At 42.6% G+C, this 18690-nt stretch overlaps 1 pseudogene; it reads right to left on the minus strand.

Annotated features, from left to right (window-relative positions):
- LOC147974819 (aspartic proteinase nepenthesin-2-like) overlaps nucleotides 1–18690 on the minus strand; it is a 54587-nt pseudogene that overhangs the window by 10943 nt on the left and 24954 nt on the right.

Below are 18690 nucleotides of genomic sequence, written 5' to 3' on the forward strand. Positions count from 1 at the left end.
CTTCTTGTCCACCATGTTTTGAATACATGTCTGGAGTCCGGTCAGCTCTTTTGAATTACCCCAGGACAGGCCCTTCTCTTTCCAGGAGGTGAGCCGCATGGGGATGCCAGATCGGAACTTGGGAGCCGCTACCCATGCGGGGTGGCGCGGCTCGGTGATATAGAACCACCCCGATTGCCACCCCTTTACGGTATCCACAAAGGAGACCTCGAGCCATGTTATGTTGGGCATCTTGCCCACCATGGCGCCTCCGCACTCCGCCTGGCGGCCGCTCACTACCTTCGGCTTGACATTGAAGGTCTTCAGCCATAAGCCGAAGTGGGGCTTGATGCGGAGGAAGGCCTCGCACACGACGATAAACGCCGAGATGTTGAGGATGAAGTTCGGGGCCAGATCATGGAAATCCAGGCCGTAATAAAACATGAGCCCCCGGACGAAGGGATGGAGAGGGAATCCCAGTCCGTGGAGGAAATGGGTGAGGAATACCACCCTCTCATGGGGCCTGGGGGTGGGGATGAGCTGCCCCTCATTTGGGAGCCGGTGCGCGATGTCGTTGGGCAGGTATCCGGCTCTCCTCAGTTTCTTGACGTCTCCCTCCGTGACGGAGGAGAACATCCACTTGCCTCCCGCTCCGGACATGGTTGGAGAAGGTTGAGATGGAAGTGAGAGCTTGGGCGCTAGAGCTCGAGTGTGCGGGAGCAGATGAGCAGAGGAGGAAGAAGGCGTGGATAGAAAGGTGAATCCTTATCCCTTTATATGGGCGGACAAAATTAAGCATCCCCACTTGCCTGGTAAAACTCGCTTATCCCCCAAGCGCCGCAATTGATGGCGCGGTTGGGTTACCCACGCCCGTATTGATGAGAATCCCGTAATAAGGGGACACAATCTCTGCTTTGACAAGACGTGTCGAAAAACTGCCTCGCATTATGTGCGGGGCTTGTTAAAAGAAACGGTTCGAATAATCACCGGGCCATGACGTAATGTCGTGTTGCCAAAACAAGCCAGCAAATTAGATCTGCGGAAATATTATTCTCTCTACGGTGGAATGTGGAACTTATTTTGTAGGGTCGGACACTATCCTCGTATTCAAATTCTCTTGTGATGTATTCGGAGAAGGAACCCGCCTTGCAGTGCCGAAGACAATACTGCGCGCCGGACTCATCGTCATTGAAGCCTGGTTCAGGGGCTACTGAGGGAGTCCTAGATTAGGGGGTCTCCGGACAGCCGGACTATCTCCACTGGCCGGACTGTTAGACTGTGAAGATACAAGATTGAAGACTTCGTCTCGTGTCCGGATGGGACTCTACTTGGCGTGGAAGGCAAGCTAGGCAATATGTATATGGATATCTCCTCCTTTGTAATTGACCTTGTGTAACCCTAACCCTCTCCGGTGTCTATATAAACCGAAGGGTTTTAGTCCGTAGGACAACAACCATAACATACAATCATACCATAGGCTAGCTTCTAGGGTTTAGCCTCTCTGATCTCGTGGTAGATCTACTCTTGTAACACCCATATCATCAATATTAATCAAGCAGGACGTAGGGTTTTACCTCCATCAAGAGGGCCCGCCTGGGTAAAATATCGTGTCCCTTGCCTCCTGTTACCATCCGGCGTAGACGCACAGTTCAGGACCCCCTACCCGAGATCTGCCGGTTTTGACACCGACAGCCCCCCTTTCCTTCCTCTCTCCCTCCTCCTTCCCCCTTCTCCTACTCCAACTAGGAAAGGAGGGAGTAGGACTCCTCCCTGGCGTGCCTCCTCCTGGCCGGCCGCCTCTCCCCCTTGCTCCTTTATATACGGGGGCGGGGGGCACCTCTAGACACACAATTTGATCGCAAAGATCTCTCCCAGCCGTGTGCGGTGCCCCCCTCCACCATAATCTACCTCGGTAATACTGTAGCGGTGTTTAGGCAAAGCCCTGCTGCGGTAGCTTCATCAACATCGTCACCACGCCGTCGTGCTGACGAAACTCTTCCTTGAGCTCTACTAGATCGTGAGTTCGCGGGACGTCACTAAGCTGAATGTGTGCTGAACGCGGAGGTGCTGTACATTCGGTACTGAGGATCGGTCGATCATGAAGATGTATGGCTACATCAACCGCGTTGTCATAAAGCTTCCACTTAACGGTCTACGAGGGTATGTGGACGACACTCTCCCCTCTCATTGCTATGCATCACCATGATCCTGCGTGTGCGTAGGAATTTTTTTGAAATTACTACGTTCCCCAACAGTGGCATCCGAGACAGGTTTTATGCGTTGATGTTATTTACACAAGTAGAACACAAGTGAGTTGTGGGCGATACAAGTCATACTGCTTACCAGCATGTCATAATTTGGTTCGGCAGTATTGTTGGATGAAGCGGCACGGACCGACATTACGCGTACGCTTACGCGAGACTGGTTCTACTGACGTGCTTTGCACACAGGTGGTTGGCGGGTGTCAGTTTCTCCAACTTTAGTTAAACCGAGTGTGGCTACGCCCGGTCCTTGAGAAGGTTAAAACAACACCAACTTGACGAACTATTGTTGTGCTTTTGATGCGTAGGTAAGAACGGTTCTTGCTCAGCCCGTAGCAGCCACGTAAAACATGCAACAACAAAGTAGAGGACGTCTAACTTGTTTTTGTAGGGCATGTTGTGATGTGATATGGTCAAGACATGATGCTATATTTATTGTATGAGATGATCATGTTTTGTAATGGAGTTATCGGCAACTGGCAGGAGCCATATGGTTGTCGCTTTATTGTATGCAATGCAATCGCCTATAATTGCTTTACTTTGTCACTAAGCGGTAGCGATAGTCGTAGAAGCAATAGTTGGCGAGACGACAACGATGCTACGATGGAGATCAAGGTGTCGCGCCGGTGATGATGGTGATCATGACGATGCTTCGGAGATGGAGATCACAAGCACAAGATGATGATGGCCATATCATATCACTTATATTGATTGCATGTGATGTTTATCCTTTATGCATATTATTCTGCTTTTGTTTGACGGTAGCATTATAAGATGATCTCTCACTAAATTCCAAGATAAAAGTGTTCTCCCTGAGTATGCACCGTTGCCAAAGTTCGTCGTGCCGAGACACCACGTGATGATCGGGTGTGATAAGCTCTACGTCCATCTACAACGGGTGCAAGCCAGTTTTGCACACGCAGAATACTCAGGTTAAACTTGACGAGCCTAGCATATGCAGACATGGCCTTGGAACGCTGAGACCGAAAGGTTGAGCGTGAATCATATAATAGATATGATCAACATAGTGATGTTCACCATTGAAAACTACTCCATTTCACGTGATGATCGATTATGGGTTAGTTGACATGGATCACGTGATCACTTAAATGATTAGAGGGATGTCTATCTAAGTGGGAGTTCTTAAGTAATATGATTAATTGAACTTAAATTTATCACGCACTTAGTACCTGATAGTATTTTGCTTATCTATGTTGTTGTAGATAGATGGCCCGTGCTGTTGTTCCGTTGAATTTTAATGCGTTCCTTGAGAAAGCAAAGTTGAAAGATGATGGTAGCAATTACATGGACTAGGTCCGTAACTTGAGTATTATCCTCATTGCTGCACAGAAGAATTACATCCTAGAAGCACCGCTGGGTGCCAGGCCTGCTGCAGATGCTGCTGACAATGTTAAGAACGTTTGGCAGAGTAAAGCTGATGACTACTCGATAGTTTAGTGTGCCATGCTTTACGGCTTAGAACCGGGACTTCAACGATGTTTTGAACGTCATGGAGCATATGAGATGTTCCAGGAGTTGAAGTTAATATTTCAAGCAAATGCCCGGATTGAGAGATATGAAGTCTCCAATAAGTTCAATAGCTGCAAGATGAAGGAGAATAGTTAGGTCAGTGAGCATATACTCAAAATGTCTGGGTATCATAATCACTTGACTCAACTGGGAGTTAATCTTCTCGTTGATAGTGTCATTGACAGAGTTCTTCAATCACTGCCACCAATCTACAAAAGCTTCATGATGAAATATAATATGTAAGGGATGAATAAGACTATTCCCGAGCTCTTCGCGATGCTAAAGGCTGCGGAGGTAGAAATCAAGAAGGAGCATCAAGTGTTGATGGTCAATAAGACCACCAGTTTCAAGAAAAAGGGCAAAGGTAAGAAGAAGGAGAACCTCAAGAAGAACGGCAAACAAGTTGCTGCTCAGGAGAAGAAACTCAAGTCTGTACCTAAGCCTGAGACTGAGTGCTTCTACTGCAAACAGATTGGTCACTGGAAGTGGAACTGCCCCAAGTATTTGGCGGATAAGAAGGATGGCAAAGTGAACAAAGGTATATGTGATATTCATGTTATTGATGTGTACCTTACCAGAGCTCGCAGTAGCAACTGGGTATTTGATACTGGTTCTGTTGCTAATATTTGCAACTCGAAACAGGGACTACAGATTAAGCGAAGACTGGCTAAGGACGAGGTGACGATGCGCGTGGGAAATGGTTCCAAAGTCGATGTGATCGCCGTCGGCACGCTACCTCTACATCTACCTTTGGGATTAGTTTTAGACCTAAATAATTGTTATTTGGTGCGAGGCAGTTCTTCATTTAAATCTGAGAATAATGGTTGTTCTATTTATAGGAGTAATATCTTTTATGGTGATGCACCCTTAAAGAGTGGTCTATTCTTGTTGAATCTCGATAGTAGTGATACACATATTCATAATGTTGAAGCCAAAAGATGCAGAGTTGATAATGATAGTGCAACTTATTTGTGGCACTGCCGTTTGGGTCATATTGGTATAAAGCGCATGAACAAACTCCATATTGATGGACTTTTGGAATCACTTGGTACTTGCGAACCATGCCTTATGGGCAAGATGACTAAAACGCCTTTCTCCAGAACTATGGAGCGAGCAACAGATTTGTTGGAAATCATACATACTGATGTATGTGGTTCGATGAATATTGAGGCTCGCGGCGGGTATCGTTATTTTCACCTTCACAGATGATTTGAGCAGATATGGGTATATCTACTTTATGAAACATAAGTCTGAAACATTTGAAAAGTTCAAAGAATTTCAGAGTGAAGTGGAAAATCATCATAATAAGAAAATAAAGTTTCTGCGATCTGATCGTGGAGGGGAATATTTGAGTTACGAGTTTGGCCTACATTTGAAACAATGCAGAATAGTTTCGCAACTCATGCCACCCGGAACACCATAGCGTAATGGTGTGTCTGAATGTCATAATCATACTTTACTAGATATGGTGTGATCTATGATGTCTCTTACTGATTTACCGCTATCATTTTGGGGTTATGCTTTAGAGACGGCTGCATTCACGTTAAATAGGGCACCATCAAAATTCGTTGAGACGACACCTTATGAACTATGGTTTGGCAAGAAACCAAAGTTGGCGTTTCTTAAAGTTTGGGGCTGCGATGCTTATGTGAAAAAACTTCAACTTGTTAAGCTCGAACCCAAATCAGAGAAATGTGTCTTCATAGGATATCCAAAGGAAACTATTGGGTACACCTTCTATCACAGATCCGAAGGCAAGATATTCGTTACTAAGAATGGATCCTTTCTAGAGAAGGAGTTTCTCTCGAAAGAAGTGAGTGGGAGGAAAGTAGAACTTGATGAGGTAACTGTACCTGCTCCCTTATTGGAAAGTAGTTCATCACAGAAACCAGTTCCTGTGACATCTACACCAATTAGTGAGGAAGCTAATGATGATGATCATGAAACTTCAGATCAAGTTACTACCGAACCTCGTAGGTCAACCAGAGCAAGATCCGCGCCAGAGTGGTACGGTAATCTAGTTCTGGAGGTCAGGTTACTTGACCATGACGAACCTACAAACTATGAAGAAGCGATGATGAGCCCAGATTCCGCAAAATGGCTTGAGGCCATGAACTCTGAGATGGGATCCATGTATGAGAACAAAGTGTGGACTTTGGTTGACTTGCCCGATGATCGACAAGCCATCGAGAACAAATGGATCTTCAAGAAGAAGACAGACGCTGACGGTAATGTTACTGTCTACAAAGCTCGACTTGTTGCAAAAGGTTTTCGACAAGTTCAAGGAGTTGACTACGATGAGACCTTCTCACCCGTAGCGATGCTTAAGTACGTCTAAATCATGTTAGCAATTGCCGCATTTTATGGTTATGGAATTTGGCAAATGGATGTAAAGACTGCATTCCTAAATGGATTTCTGGAAGAAGAGTTGCATATGATGCAACCTGAAGGTTTTATCGATCCAAAGGGAGCTAACAAAGTGTGCAAGCTCTAGCGATCCATTTATGGACTGGTGCAAGCATCTCGGAGTTGGAATAAACGTTTTGATAGTGTGATCAAAGCATATGGTTTTATACAGACTTTTGGAGAAGCCTGTATTTACAAGTAAGTGAGTGGGAGCTCCGTAACGTTTCTAATATTATATGTGGATGACATATTGTTGATTGGAAATGATATAGAATTTCTGGACAACATAAAAGGATACTTGAATAAAAGTTTTTCAATGAAAGACCTCGGTGAAGCTGCTTATATATTGGGAATCAAGATCTATAGAGATAGAACAAGACGCTTAATTGGACTTTCACAAAGCACATACCTTGATAAAGTTTTGAAGAAGTTCAAACTGGATCAAGGTAAGAAACGGTTCTTGCCTGTGTTACAAGGTGTGAAGTTTAGTAAGACTCAATGCCCAACCATTGCAGAAGATAGAGAGAAAATGAAAAGTGTTCCCTATGCTTCAGCCATAGGCTCTATCATGTATGCAATGCTGTGTACCAGACCTGATGTGTGCCTTGCTATTAGCCTAGCAGGGAGGTATCAAAGTAATCCAGGAGTGGATCACTAGACAATGGTCAAGAACATCCTGAAGTACCAGAAAAGGACCAAGGATATGTTTCTCATTTATGGAGGTGACAAAGAGCTCATCGTAAATGGCTACGTTGATGCAAACTTTGACCCTGATCCAGACGATTCTAAATCGCAAACCGGATATGTATTTATATTAAACGGTGGAGCTGTCAGTTGGAGCAGTTCAAAACAGAGCGTCGTGGCGGGATCTACATGTGAAGCGGAGTACATTACTGCTTCAGAAGCAGCGAATGAAGGAGTCTGGATGAAGGAGTTCATATCCGATCTAGGTGTAATACCTAGTGCATCGGGTCCAATGAAAATCTTTTGTGACAATACTAGTGCAATTGCCTTGGCAAAGGAATCCAGATTTCACAAGGTAACCAAGCACATCATGAGACGCTTCAACTCCATTCAGGATCAAGTACAGGTGGGAGACATAGAGATTTGCAAGATACATACGGATTTGAATGTTGCAGACCCATTGACTAAGCCTCTTCCACGAGCAAAACATGATCAGCACCATGGCTCCATGGGTGTTAAAATCATTACTGTGTAATCTAGATTATTGACTCTAGTGCAAGTGGGAGACTGAAGGAAATATGCCCTAGAGGCAATAATAAAGTTATTATTTATTTCCTTATTTCATGATGAATTTTTATTATTCATGCTAGAATTGTACTAATCGGAAACATAATACATGTGTGAATACATAGACAAACATAGTGTCACTAGTATGCCTCTACTTGACTAGCTCATTGATCAAAGATGGTTAAGTTTCCTAACCATAGACATGAGTTGTTATTTGATCAATGGGATCACATCATTAGGAGAATGATGTGATTAACTTGACCCATTCTGTTAGCTTAGCACTTGATCGTTTGTTTACTGCTATTGCTTTCTTCATGACTTATACATGTTCTTATGACTATGAGATTATGCAACTCTCGAATACCGGAGGAACACTTTGTGTTCTACCAAACGTCACAACGTAACTGGGTGATTATAAAGGTGCTCTACATGTGTCTCCGATGGTACTTGTTGAGTTGGCATAGATCAAGATTAGGATTTGTCACTCCGATTGTCGGAGAGGTATCTCTGGGCCCTCTCAGTAATACACATCACTATAAGCCTTGCAAGCATGATAATTAATGAGTTAGTTACGGGGTGATGTATTACGAAATGAGTAAAGAGACTTGCCGGTAACGATATTGATCTAGGTATTGGATACCGACGATCGAATCTCGGGCAAGTAACATACCGATGACAAAGAGAACAACGTATAGTGTTGTGCGGTTTGACCGATAAAAATCTTTGTAGAATATGTAGGAACCAATATGAGCATCCAGGTTCTGCTATTGGTTATTGACCGGAGACATGTCTCGGTCATGTCTACATAGTTCTCGAACCCGTAGGGTCCGCACGCTTAAAGTTCGATGACAGTTATATTATGACTTTATGTGTTTTGATGTACCGAAGGAAGTTTAAAGTCCCGGATGTGATCACGGACATGAAGAGGCGTCTCGAAATGGTCGAGACATAAAGATTGATATATTGGAAGCCTATATTTGGATATAGAAAGTGTTCCGGGTGAAATCGGGGTTTTACCGGAGTACCGAGGGTTACCGGAACCCCCCGGGGGTTTAATGGGCCAAGATGGGCCTTAGTGGAGAAGAGGAGGGGCGGCCAGGGAAGGCCGCGCGCCCCCTCTCCCTCTAGTCCGAATTGGACAAGGGGGGGCGGCGCCCCCCTTTCCTTCCTCTCTCCCTCCTCCTTCCCCCTTCTCCGACTCCTCCCTGGCGCGCCTCCTCCTGGCCGGCCGCCTGTCCCCCTTGCTCCTTTATATACGGGGGCATGGGGGCACCTCTGGACACACAAGTTGATCGCAAAGATCTCTCCCAGCCGTGTGCGGTGCCCCCTCCACCATAATCCACCTCGGTAATACTGTAGCGGTGTTTAGGCAAAGACCTGTTGCGGTAGCTTCATCAACATCGTCACCACGCCGTCGTGCTGACGAAACTCTTGCCCGAGCTCTACTGGATCGTGAGTTCGTGGGACGTCACCGAGCTGAACGTGTGCTAAACAAGGAGGTGCCGTACGTTCGGTACTGAGGATCGGTCGATCGTGAAGACGTACGACTACATCAACCGCGTTGTCATAACGCTTCCGCTTAATGGTCTACGAGGGTACGTGGACGACACTCTCCCCTCTCGTTGCTATGCATCACCATGATCATGCGTGTGCGTAGGAATTTTTTGAAATTACTACGTTCCCCAACATATGGAACAAGGAGTGGCAAGAGCCTAAGCTTGGGGATGCCCATGGCACCCCAAGGTAAAATTCAAGGACACCAAATAGCCTAAGCTTGGGGATGCCCCGGAAGGCATCCCCTCTTTCGTCTTCGTCTATCGGTAACTTTACTTGGAGATATATTTTTATTCACCACATGATATGTGTTTTGCTTGGAGCGTCTTGTATGATTTGAGTCTTTGCTTTCTAGTTTACCACAATCATCCTTGCTGTACACACCTTTTGAGAGAGACTCACACAATTGGGAATTTATTAGAATACTCTATGTGCTTCACTTATATCCTTTGAGTTATATAGTTTTTGCTCTAGTGCTTCACTTATATCTTTTAGAGCATGGTGGTGGTTTTGTTTTATATAAACTATTGTTCTCTCATGCTTCACTTATATTATTTTGAGAGTCCTTTAGAACAACATGGCAATAATAAAAACTTTCATACAAGTGCATTGAATACTATGAGAAGTTTGATTCTTGATAATTGTTTTGAGATATGGAGATGGTGATATTAGAGTCATGCTAGTTGAGTAGTTGTGAATTTGATAAATACTTGTGTTAAAGTTTGTGATTCCGGTAGCATGCAAGTATGGTGAACCATTATGTGATGAAGTCGGAGCATGATTTATTTATTGATTGTCTTCCTTATGAGTGGCGGTCGAGGATGAGCGATGGTCTTTTCCTACCAATCTACCCCCCTAGGAGCATGCGCGTAATACTTTGTTTCGATAACTTGTAGATTTTTGAACAAGTATGTGAGTTCTTTATGACTAATGTTGAGTCCATGGATTATACGCACTCCCACCCTTCCACCATTGCTAGCCTCTCGAATACCGTGCACTTTTCGCCGGTATCATACACCCACCATATACCTTCCTCAAAACAGCCACCATACCTACCTATTATGGCATTTCCATAGCCATTCCGAGATATATTGCCATGCAACTTTCCATCGTTCCGTTATTATGACACGCTTCATCATTGTCATATTGCTTGCATGATCATGTAGCTGACATCGTATTTGTGGCAAAGCCACCATTCATAATTCTTTCATACATGTCACTCATGCATCATAGCACATCCTGGTACACCGCCGAAGGCATTCACATAGAGTCATATCTTGTTCTAAGTATCGAGTTGTAATTCTTGAGTTGTAAGTAAATAAAGTGTGATGATCATCATTATTAGAGCATTGTCCCAAGTGAGGAAAGGATGATGGAGACTATGATTCCCCCACAAGTCGGGATGAGACTCCAGACGAAAAAAAGAAAAGAGGCCAAAAAAAGAAAAAAGAAAGGAGGCCCAAAGAAAAAATAAATAAATAATGAGAGAAAAAGAGAGAAGGGACAATGTTACTATCCTTTTTCCACACTTGTGCTTCAAAGTAGCACCATGATCTTCATGATAGAGAGTCTCCTATGATATCACTTTCATATACTAGTGGGAAATTTTCATTATAGAACTTGGCTTGTATATTCCAATGATTGGCTTCCTCAAAAATGCTCTAGGTCTTCGTGAGCAAGCAAGTTGGATGCACACCCACTTAGTTTCTTTTGTTGAGCATTCATACACTTATAGCTCTAGTGCATCCGTTGCATGGCAATCCCTACGCACTCACATTGATATCTATTAAATGGGCATCTCCATAGCCCGTTGATATGCCTAGTTGATGTGAGACTATCTTCTCCTTTTTGTCTTCTCCACAACCACCATTCTATTCCACCATAGTGCTATATCCATGGCTCACTCTCGTGTATTGCGTGAAGATTGAAAAAGTTTGTGAACATCAAAAGTATGAAACAATTGCTTGGCTTTTCATCGGGGTTGTGCATGATTTAAATATTTTGTGTGGTGAAGATAGAGCATAGCCAGACTGTATGATTTTGTAGGGATAACTCTCTTTGGCCATGTTATTTTGACAAGACATAATTGCTTAGTTAGTATGCTTGAAGTATTATTATTTTTACGTCGATATTAAACTTTTATCTTGAATGATATGGATCTGAATATTCATGCCAAAATAAAGAAAAATTACATTGAGAAACATGTTATAAAGCATTCCACATCAAAAATTATTCTTTTTTATCATTTACCTACTCGAGGACGAGCAGGAATTAAGCTTGGGGATGCTGATACGTCTCCAACGTATCTATAATTTTTGATTGCTCCATGCTATTATATTATCTATTTTGGATGTTAATGGGCTTTATTTTACACTTTTATATCTTTTTTGGGACTAACCTACTAACCGGAGGCCCAACCCAAATTGCTGTTTTTTTGCCTATTTTAGGGTTTCAAAGAAAAGGAATATCAAACGAAGTCCAAACGGAATGAAACCTTCGGGAACGTGATTTTCTCAACAAACGTGATCCAGGAGACTTGGAGTGGCCGTCAAGAAACAAGGGAGGAAGGCACAAGGCAGGGGGCGCGCCTACCCCCCTGGGCGCGCCGTCCACCCTCGTGGGCCCTCTGTTGCTCCACCAACGTACTTCTTCCTCCTATATATATCCACATACCCCCCAAACATCTAGGAGCACCACGAAAACCTAATTCCACCGCCGCAACCTTCTGTACTCGAGAGATCCCATCTCAGGGCCTTTTCCGGAGCTCCACCGGAGGGGGCATTGATCACGAAGGGCCTCTACATCAACTCCATGGCCTCTCTGGTGATGTGTGAGTAGTTTACTTCAGACCTTCGGGTCCATAGTTATTAGCTAGATGGCTTCTTCTCTCTCTTTGGATCTCAATACAAAGTTCTCCTCGATTTTCTTAGAGATCTATTCGATGTAATCTTCTTTTGCAGTGTGTTTGTCGAGATCCGATGAATTGTGGGTTTATGATCCAGATTATCTATGAACAATATTTGATTCTCCTCTGAATTCTTTTATGTATGATTGGTTTATCTTTGCAAGTCTGTTCAAATTATCAGTTTGGTTTGGCCTACTAGATTGATCTTTCTTGCAATGGGAGAAGTGCTTAGCTTTGGGTTCAATCTTGCGGTGTTCGATCCTAGTGAAAAAAAGGGAACCGATACGTATTGTATTGTTGCCATCAAGGATAAAAATGGGGTTTATATCATATTGCATGAGTTTATCCCTCTACATCATGTCATCTTCCTTAAAGCATTACTCTGTTCTTTTGAACTTAATACTCTAGATGCATGTTGGATAGCGGTCGATGTGTGGAGTAATAGTAGTAGATGCAGAATGGTTTCGGTCTACTTGTCTCGGACATGATGCCTATATACATGATCATACCTAGATATTCTCATAACTATGCTCAGTTCTATCAATTGCTCGACAGTAATTCGTTTACCCACCGTAATACTTATGCTCTTGAGAGAAGCCACTAGTGAAACCTATGGCCCCCGGGTCTATCTTCCATCATATTAATCTTCCAATACTTAGTTATTTCTATTGCCTTTTATTTTACTTTGCATCTTTATTTCTCTTTATCATAAAAATACCTAAAATATTATCTTATCATATGTATCAGATCTCACTCTCGTAAGTGACCCTGAAGGGATTGACAACCCCTTTTTCGTGTTGGTTGTGAGGTTCTTATTTGTTTGTGTGGGTGCATGGGACTTGAGCGTGATCTCCTACTGGATTGATACCTTGGTTCTCAAAAACTGAGGGAAATACTTACGCTACTTTACTGCATCACCCTTTCCTCTTCAAGGGAAAACCAACGCAGTGCTCAAGAGGTAGCAGTGGTACGCCTCCCGGACCAGCACCGTCAGCGGCGTGCCGGGGTCGACCATGCACCCGCCCTGCCCACCGCGCCGCCAGGCGAACATCTCCTGCCTGATCCCCGTGAGCCTATTTGCGTCCAGGCTGATGCCCATGAGGCTCATGTAGTACTGCAACTCATGCTCTCAAGCGCCGGGAGGATCTTGCTCGTTCGGAGGCCCGACCGGCTTGGCACGTAGGCGCCGAACTGGAGGAAGCCATGCCGGCTCGCCCGACCGGAGAAGAGGCAGTACGAGAACCACGTCTGCCCATGCGTTCTGACCTACATGACGAGCGAGGTAGGCATCTTTCCCATGGAGGCGATGCTCGCTGATACGTCTCTGTCGTATCTACTTTTCCACACACTTTTGCCCTTCTTTTGGACTCTAACTTGTATGATTTGAATGGAACTAACCCGGACTGACGCTTTTTCAGCAGAATTACCATGATGTTGTTTTATGTGCAGAAAACAAAAGTTCTCGGAATGACCTGAAACTCCACGGAATATCTTACAATAAATAATAAAAAATCCTTGCCAAATATGAAGACCATGGGGCCCACACCCTGTCCACGAGGGTGGGGGCGCCCCCCCTAGGGCGCACCCCCTACCTCATGGGCCCCCTGGAGACCTCCCGACTCCAACTCCAACTCTATATATCTGCTTTCGGGGTGAAAAAAATAGGAGATAAGATTTCATCGCGTTTTACGATACGGAGCCGCCGCCAAGCCCTAAAACCTCTCGGGAGGGCTGATCTTGAGTCCGTTCGGGGCTCCGGAGAGGGGGATTCGTCGCCGTCGTCATCATCAACCATCCTCCATCACCAATTTCATGATGCTCACCGCCGTGCATGAGTAATTCCATCGTAGGCTTGCTGGACGGTGATGGGTTGGATGAGATTTATCATGTAATCGAGTTAGTTTTGTTAGGGTTTGATCCCTAGTATCCACTATGTTCTGAGATTGATGTTGCTATGACTTTGCTATGCTTAATGCTTGTCACTAGGGCCCGAGTGCCATGATTTCAGATCTAAACCTATTATGTTTTCATCAATATATCAGAGTTCTTGATCCTATCTTGCAAGTCTATAGCACCTATTATGTGTTATGATCCGTTAACCCCGAAGTGACAATAATCGGGATACTTACCGATGATGACCGTAGTTTGAGGAGTTCATGTATTCACTATGTGCTAATGCTTTGTTCCAGTTCTCTATTAAAAGGAGGCCTTAATATCCCTTAGTTTCCATTAGGACCCCACTGCCACGGGAGGGTAGGACAAAATATGTCATGCAAGTTCTTTTCCATAAGCACGTATGACTATATTCGGAATACATGCCTACATTACATTGATGAATTGGAGCTAGTTCTGTGTCGCCCTATGTTATGACTGTTACATGATGAACCACATCCGGCATAATTATACATCACTGATCCATTGCCTATGAGCTTTCCTTATACTGGTTTACGCTTATTTACTTTCCCGTTTCTATTGTGACAATCACTACATAATACCAAAAATATTACTTTGCTTTCATTACCCTTTTGTTACTGTTATCACCACTATCGTATTACTTTGCTACTAAACACTTTGCTGCAGATACTGAGTTTCCAGGTGTGGTTGAATTGACAACTCAGCTGCTAATACTTGAGAATATTCTTTGGCTCCCCTTGTGTCGAATCAATAAATTTGGGTTGAATACTCTACCCACGAAAGCCGTTGCGATCCCCTATACTTGTGGGTTATCAAGACTAATTCCTGGCGCCGTTGCCGGGGAGCATAACTCTATTCTTTGAGTCACTTGGGATTTATATCTGCTGGACACTATGAAGAATTTTAAAGACGCTAAGACAACAATTTATCCCTCAACTACGAGGGGAGGTAAGGAACTGCCATCTAGCTCTGCACTTGATTCACCTTCTGTTATGAGTAAGCTTGCGACACCTAAACCTGCTTCTGCTATTCGTTCTGATATGTCGCATGTTATCGATGATGCTACTTCTGCTATACATGATACTTATGATGAAACTACTTCTATGCTTGATACTACTATGCCACTTGGTGATTTTCTTGAGGAACGACTTGCTAGGGCTAGAGAGATTGAAAATATTGAATCTGATTATGATGATGAAAGTGATGATGAAGAATCACTTGTTATTCCTGAGGGTTATTTATTTGATCAAGAAGCTTCTTTAGCTATTTTAGCTTGCAAAGATAGATATGAACTCAAAAGGTTATTAGCTAAATGGAATAAGCAATCTCTAAATGCTAGGATGAAACCTGACCTTGCTTTTGCTACTTCACCTATCTTTGTTACTGATAAGGATTATGAATTCTCTGTTGATCCTGATATAATTACTTTGGTTGAATCTGATCCTTTTCATGGCTATGAATCTGAAACTGTTGTGGCACATCTTACTAAATTAAATGATATAGCCACCCTGTTCACTAATGATGAGAGATCTCGCTACTTTTATATCCTCAAAATATTTCTGTTCTCATTAAAGGGTGATGCTAAAATATGGTTTAATTCTCTTGATCCTGGTTGTGTGCGTAGTCCCCAGGATATGATTTACTACTTCTCTACTAAATATTTCTCTGCTCATAAGAAACAAGCTGCTTTAAAGGAAATATACAACTTTGTGCAAATTAAAGAAGAGAGTCTCCCATAAGCTTGGGGGAGGCTTCTCCAATTACTTAATGCTTTGCCTGATCATCCTCTTAAGAAAAATGAAATACTTGATATATTATATAATGGACTAACCGGTGCCTCCAGAGATTACCTGGATAGTTGTGCTGGTTCTCTTTTCAGGCAAAGAACACTGGATGAAGCTGAAATCTTATTGAATAATATGTTGACAAATGAAAATAATTGGGCACCTCCTGAGCTAGCTCTTCCTCCAATTAATGATCCTATTCCTAAACCAACTCCGAAGAAGAGAGGTGTTCTATTTCTCAGTCCTGAAGATATGCAAGAGGCAAAGAAATCTATGAAAGAAAAAGGTATTAAAGCTGAAGATGTTAAGAATTTACCTCCTATTGAAGAAGTACATGGTCTTAATTTACCGCCTGCCGAAGAAACATATGATCTTGATCCTTTACTTATTGAAGAACCTCCAGACCTCGATAACCCGACACAGGTAGTAAAGGTAAATTCTCTCTATAGATATGATAGAGATGAAATCCCTCCTACTAAAATTGCTAGTCAGTGCTTGGATGAGTTTGATAATTTTATGTTTAAGCAAGAAGACTTCAATGCTTATTTCGGTAGACAATTAAAACAAGATGCTGATATGATTAAATACCTGGGTGATTATATGGCTAATATTAGAGGTAAACTTAAACTTGTTAGCAAACATGCTTCTATGGTTACCACTCAAGTAGAACAAGTACTTAAAGCTCAAAAGGAATTGCTCAATGAGATGAATAGTAAGAAAAATAATTATGCTGTTAAAGTGGCTACTAGAACTGGTAGAATGACTCGGGAACCTTTGTATCCTGAAGGCCACCCTAAGAGAATTGAGCAAGATTCACAGAGAAATAATATGGATGCACCTAGTTCTTCTAAAAGGAATAAAAAGAAAAATGATAGAACTGTGCAAACTTCTAGTGAACCTATTGCTGAACCACCTGATAATCCAAATGATATCTCTATGTCTGATGCTGAAACACAATCTGGCAATGAACATGAACCTAATGAAAATGTTAATGATGATGTTCATAATAATGCTCAACCTAGTAATGATAATGATGTAGAAATTGAACCTGCTGTTGATCTTGATAACCCACAATCAAAGAATCAATGTTATGATAAGAAAGATTTTGTTGCTAGGAAACATGGTAAAGAAAGAGAGCCATGGGTTCAGAAACCCATGCCTTTTCCTTCCAAACCATCCAAGAAAAAGGATGATGAGGATTTTGAGTGCTTTGCTGAAATGATTAGACCTATCTTTTTGCGTATGCGATTGACTGATATGCTCAAAACCAATCCTTATGCTAAGTACATGAAAGATATTATTACAAATAAAAGAAAGATACTGGAAGCTGAAATTTCCACCATGCTTGCTAATTATACTTTTAAGGGTGGAATGCCAAAGAAACTTGGAGATCCAGGAGTACCCACTATACCATATTCCATTAAAAGAAACTATGTTAAAACTGCTTTATGTGATCTTGGAGCCGGTGTTAGTGTTATGACTCTCTCTTTTTATATCGTAGACTTGACTTGAATAACTTGACACCTACTGAAATATCTTTGCAAATGGCTGATAAATCAACTGCTATACCTGTCGGTATTTGTGAGGATGTGCCTGTTGTAGTTGCAAACGTTACTATTTTAACAGACTTTGTTATTCTTGATATTCCCGAGGACGATAGTATGTATATTATTTTTGGAAGACCTTTTCTTAATACTACAGGGGCTATTATTGATTGCAACAAAGGGAATGTCGCTTTTCATGTTAATGGTAATGAGCATACGGTACATTTTCCGAGGAAACAACCTCAAGTTCATAGTATCAATTCTATCGGAAAAATTCCATCGATTATATTTGGAGGGTTTGAATTTCCTCTTCCTACTGTCAAGAAGAAATATGATATACTTATTATTGGGGATGTGCATATCCCCGTTGAGGTAACCTAGTGTTATTCGAAATTTCTCTGGTTTCATGTTAATCGGAATGAGTTTGTTAACAATACTTGATCAACCTTGTCAGTGGATTCCTTTTGATGAGCATGAGATGGATGAAACTAGAAGCACAACCTTCTGTACCCTCTCTATACTTTTTGTTATTTAGTTGAAATAAAGTAAAAATAAATAATTTTTTGTCTGTTATCTGATTATCTGTGCAATATAAAAATACCTCGAAAATAAAAGTTCTCCAAATGCCCTGAAAATTAAATATGATTTTTTCTAGAATATTTGAGGATTTATGGAACAAAGAACACACCAGGGGGGCCAACCACCTTGCCACGAGGGTGGAGGGCGCGCCCACCCCCTAGGGTGCGCCCCCTACCTCGTGGGCCCACGGTGGTCCTCCTCCACTTATTCCTGCACCCATCCTCTTCTTCTTCCTCCCACAAACACGAAAGACCAACTCAAGCACGAGTACCAGCCCTCTTTGCTGTCATTTTCGATCTCCTTGCTCAAAGCACCTCTCACAAAACTGCTTGGGGAGATTGTTCCTTGGTATGTGACTCCTCCATTGTTCCAATTAGTTTTTGTTCTAATGCTTTATTCATTACAAATTTTTGCTTCTTAGGTGACCCTGTTCTTGAGCTTGCATGTCAAATTTATATGGTCAAAAGTAGTTTTGATGCATGATATAGGCCCTAGGCACTTGTAGGAGTGGTTGCTATCAATATTATTGAGTTTGGTTTACTTTTATTTTGAAGTTATTAAAAAAATTCAGAATTTTTCAGAGGAAGAAAAATGCTTAGGAAAATGTTCCAAGGTGGTTCTTCAAAGAAGCAAGGACCCAGGCTTGCAATGCGTGATGCTAACGAAGAGCCACCAAGAGACGCTCCAGTGCGTCCTTGCGAGTGGCCTTCTGAAAATTTTATGGATCGAGCGGGAATAAAAGAAGAATTCAACGCATATTTGCGTAACGCTGATCTTGTGAGCTTCGAGGAATATAAGTGCAGTCGGTATCATAACCTCACTAGTTCCTTTGTGAGGAGGTTTGAATTTTCCACTTCACGTAATTCTCCAACTGTCCTGTTTGATCTTTATGATAAATCTTATACCATGGACTTAGAGGAGTTTACCACTGCATGCAAACTTCCACAATGAGGTAGCATAAGGGATCCTCGCAAATCTGAATT

The sequence above is a fragment of the Triticum urartu genome, chromosome 4A (genome assembly GCF_056163025.1).
Source record: "Triticum urartu cultivar PI428250 chromosome 4A, HENAU_Tu73, whole genome shotgun sequence".
In the NCBI taxonomy this organism is placed as follows: Eukaryota; Viridiplantae; Streptophyta; class Magnoliopsida; order Poales; family Poaceae; genus Triticum; species Triticum urartu.